This window comes from Mustela putorius, unplaced genomic scaffold, assembly GCF_011764305.1.
Source record: "Mustela putorius furo isolate JIRA1106 unplaced genomic scaffold, ASM1176430v1.1 tig00003867_pilon_pilon_pilon, whole genome shotgun sequence".
Taxonomy (NCBI): domain Eukaryota; kingdom Metazoa; phylum Chordata; class Mammalia; order Carnivora; family Mustelidae; genus Mustela; species Mustela putorius.
Genome location: NW_025422019.1, coordinates 19428114 through 19432817, shown reverse-complemented (window position 1 = coordinate 19432817; position 4704 = coordinate 19428114). Strand labels below are relative to the sequence as shown.

The 4704-nt window shown below is 38.3% G+C and overlaps 2 pseudogenes; one reads left to right on the top strand and one right to left on the bottom strand.

Annotated features, from left to right (window-relative positions):
- Nucleotides 1-1393: 1393 nt before the first annotated feature.
- Nucleotides 1394-3480, bottom strand: LOC123387913 (annotated as a pseudogene).
- Nucleotides 3479-3759, top strand: LOC123387931 (annotated as a pseudogene).
- The last annotated feature ends 945 nt before the right edge of the window (nucleotides 3760-4704 follow it).

The following is a 4704-nucleotide window of genomic DNA, read 5'->3' as shown; positions in this document are numbered from 1 at the left end:
CCTAGGATTTGGGGAAAGAAGATGGTATGCATAGAAGGTACCTACCAGGCTTTGTCTCTGGAGATTTTCCCAGAAAACCCCTAGATCCTAATTTAGATGCTTGCCCATCAGGTTGATGCTTTAGAAATGAGCTGCTTTTCCTAAGTGTGGGCATGATCAGCTGCTTCTGAACTGGGCTCTGGGATGAGTAACTCCAAGTGTGTGGGTGTCTTTTAAGAGCTGGGGGGAGGGGGTTTGGGAGAAGAGAGTGGGATTATGGACATTGGGGAGGGTATGTGCTTTGGTGAGTGCTGTGAAGTGTGTAAACCTGGTGATTCACAGACCTGTACCCCTGGGGATAAAAATATATGTTCATAAAAAATAAAAAATTAAAAAAAATAAATAAAAAATAAAAAGAGCCATTTCTCAGGGGGTGCCTGGGTGGCTCAGTGAGTTAAAGCCTCTGCCTTTGGCTCAGGTCATGATCCCAGATCCCTGGGATCAAGCCCCACATCGGGCTCTCTGCTCTGTGGGGAGCCTGCCTTCTCCTCTCTCTCTGCCTACCTCTCTGCCTACTTGTGATCTCTGTCAAATAAATAAATAAAATCTTAAAAAAAAAAAAAAGAGCCATTTCTCAGATCACTATGCCCTTCTAGCCATCACTGAAGTAAGCTGTTTCTTTACAAAGCTAGATGTTTGGGGAGATTTCTCATAAGGTTCTTAAAATTGGGGTTCCTGATGTGGGGTTCAAAGCCTTCATTCCATGGGAGAAGCTCTGAGTTTTTAGTTTCCTCCTGTACTATAGATAGGAGTTGGAGCACCTGGATGGCTTAGTTGGCTAAGCCTCTAACTCTTGATTTTGACTCACATCATGATCTCAGGGTCATGAAACTGAGGCCTGCATCAGGCTCCATACTCAACATGGAGTCTGCTTAAGATTCTCTCCCTTTCCCCCTACCCCCCCACCCTATTCTCTCTTTCTCTCTCTGTCTCTCAAAAAAAAAAAAAAAAAGGTGGGTTTATGGTGGGATTGTATCACAGTTTCTTTGATATATTTTTTTAATAGTATGCCCAATGTATAATAGTTGCTTTCAAAGTTTTAGTTTTTTTCAGAGGGACTTATAGCTATAGATTCAAGGTGTCAGTCAGGGAGAAGGTGAATTCATGATCTTCCTATGTTGCCATCTTGAATTGGCAAAATCAGTGCTTTGATATCTTATGTGATTAACTTACTAAATTCTGTTATTAGTTGTAATCATTTATAGAATTTTCTTCACCTTAACCATCAAGACAAATTTTCATCTATAAAGTTTTTACTTATTTCACTATCCATATGTTTTTCTCCCTTTTTTTTTTTCACAACCTCTTTATGCAAAATTAGCTACCCAAGATTATTTGACTTTTATGGAATAAATTAAGTTTTTGCAGCAGGCTGCTTTTTTTCAATGGTGGGTCTTTTCTGCTGGCATCTTTCCAGTTGCTAGTTTCTTGGCAACTGCAACCCTTTTTCCCACCAAAGAGTTATTCTGCTTCTTAACACCTGTAACCTTCTTCTATTTCTTCCCTACTGGTGGTTACTTGCCTAGAACCCCTCCTCATCTGATTTGGCTTCTAGTGCTGCCACAACTTTATCTACCCAGAGATTGTGATTTTTGGCCTGATGAAGAGTGCTGTTCTGGTTTACAGTCCTTGAATATGACTTTAGCTTCAAACATCATTCTCAGATTTTTCAGTGGATTCTTCTTTAAGACTCTATGATAAAATTTTTGTGTTGTTCTAAGAGGGATCTTTGGATCTTTGTGATTTCTGAGATTCTGTTAAGGTCTGTTTTAAAAATTGTGTGGATAGAAGATTGTATTTACTCCTGAGGGTAAATAATATATCTTAGAGAAAGAACCTTTTTTTTGACATTTTTAAAAATTTAATAAATTAATTAATTAATTTTCAGCATAACAGTATTCATTGTTTTTGCACCACAACCAGAGGAAGCACTTTTAGTCCAAATGTAGAAACATTCCACATCCCACCAGGAGTAATTTTCAAAATGTTCAGTTTGCTTACATTAAGCAGAGTAATTCTCAAGATGTTTCTGAAAACCTTGATGACACTTGTCTTCAGTGATGATTCAGAGCCCCCTGCTCTGCATACAATGACCACTTCTCATTTTGCTTTTGCAGCTTCTGTGTGCTGAAACACATGGAACTTTACAATATCATTCTAGGCCCTAAGTTTCTTTCTTTTTTTTTTTTTTTAAAGATTTTATTTATTTATTTAATAGACGGAGATCACAAGTAGGCAGAGAAGCAGGCAGAGAGAGAGGAGGAAGCAGGCTCCCAGCTGAGCAGAGAGCCCGATGCGGGGCTTGATCCCAGGACCCCAAGACCATAACCTGAGCTGAAGGCAGAGGCTTTAACCCACTGAGCCACCCAGGTGCCCAGGCCCTAAGTTTCTTAAGAGGCAAAGTAGACTCCATAGTCATCTCTTAGCTTTCAACTTTATTTTCAGCCACCAAAGGAAATTCAGTAACTTCCTCAATATGATGACTTTAAATGCAACCAGGACTGGTAAGGCCAAAGCAGCCAGGGCAGAGCAGAAGACATAACACTTCTGTGCTGTGTTCATTCTGTGTTTCCAATGGTGTGAGGGTTTGGTTGGTGGAAACATTGAGTTTCACAACACTTATCTCCAAAAGCACTCTGGATGGAACTGTGAGTCACACCATCTTGAATTCTGGGAATTCAAGGCACACTCTCTTCATACCCCAACACCTAGCAATGGTTTGATGCCCTGCCAATTGACTGACAGCATAGTGCTGTTTTTGTTGCAAAAGTTGAACAAAGTTCACAATATCTGGTCAAATGGAAGCCTTGAACACAGCAGGCAGTTACAATTTTGCCAGATAACTCCCCTTCTTTGGAATAAACTGATATCAGTTGTTGCCCCACACCATAGTGGGGGAACCACTACACTCCTCTCAACCCAATAATTCCAACAGAAAACTGTCCCCTCTCCTTCTGGGCTAGCTAGAACATTTTTTTTAAAAATTTTAAGATTTTGTTTGTTTATTTGCGAGAGAGAAAGAGAAGTAGGCTCCCTATTGAGCAGAGAGCCTGACATGGGGCTCTATCCCAGGACTCCAGGATCATGACTGGAGCCAAAGGAAGATCCTTAACCAACTGGCTACCCAGGCACCTCTGGCTAGAACTTTTTAAATATATATTAAAAACAAGTGATATCAGGATTCCTCATTTTATTTTTTATTTAAATTGAGCATTTTAATATTTCATTATTGTATCTGAGGAATACTGTAAGTTTTTATAAAACATTTATCAGGTATCTAATTTATCTATTGCAGTATAACAAGTTACTTTAAAAATTAGTTCCTTAATATTGTTGCCACCTCCTTTTTCTGCCACTTCTGGTGCTGCTTCTGTGCTCCTTTGGTGCAGAACTGCTACCTCTTTATAAAGTAGCAGCTGAGGACCCTCTAGCACATGCCATGGCCTACAATAAAGTAAAGGAAGGAGCCCAGACTGAGAATAGTGATCATACTGATTTGAAGGTGGTGGGGCAGGATGGTTCTGTGGTGTAGTTTAAAATTAAGAGGACTATACTACTTAGTAAACTAATGAAAGCCTTTTGTAAATGATAGCATTTGTGATGAGGTTGATCAGATTTGATGAGCAGCCAGTCTATGAAACAGACACATCTGCACTGTTGGAAATGGAGAATGGAGATAGAATTGATGTGTTCCTGCATCAGATAGGAAGTGTCTACTAAAAAGGAAACCTGCTACTTCAAAACCCCTTCCTCCAGACCAAAAAATATTTTCAATAGAAAACCACAATTTGGTTCCACCACATTTCTACTACAATGTAGTTTTCTCTATTCTTTCATTTTTCCCTTTCCCCATTCATTTTTTGTACATAAGGTAACTGTGTATGTGCACAAGTGTATTACATTTTGTAAAAGTAAATGGCCAATTGTGTATTTTGATTAACATCAAAAGGAGATGGAATGACCTAAAAATACTGGTTCTGTGAAAATACCCTCTTTCTCCATTAGTGCTATGCTCATTCAGCTCTTATATTTATATTCTAGTAAGTTATTTTGCTCTCAGTGTTTAACAACAGTTAACAAAAAGAACATCAAAATCCTTGCCTATCTTGTTCAATTGGAGTATTTTAATGTTTTTCATTTATCATTATAAAACCAAGAATGATTTTATAACTTTATTATATATATCTATTACATGTAGGGCAATCTGTCTTTAAGGATAAATTACTCTAAAAGAAAATGAATTCCAGGTAGTTTTCCCTTCATGTCAAGCATTTTATTTAAATAATCTTCTTATTTATAATAAAAAAAAGAATGTCTCAAAGCAACAATAAAATATATTATCTCATATTACTTATGGGGTATGAATCTTGGAGCACCTTAGGAGTATGATTCAGGCTTCTCATAAAGATGTATTCAAAATATCAACCATGAATATGGTCAAAATGTCAATCAGGGCTCTAAGCACCTAGATTGGAGTTGGAGAATCAGCTTCCAAAATGGCCAATTCATATGGCTGGCAAGTTGGTGCTTGTTAGATGGAAACTTTAGATCCTTTCCACATAGACTTCTCTGTAAGACTGCTTGAATGCCCTCATGATGTAACAGTGGGCTGCCATTAGAGTGAGCGATCCAAGAGATAGCAAAGCAGGAGACAAAATGTTTTTA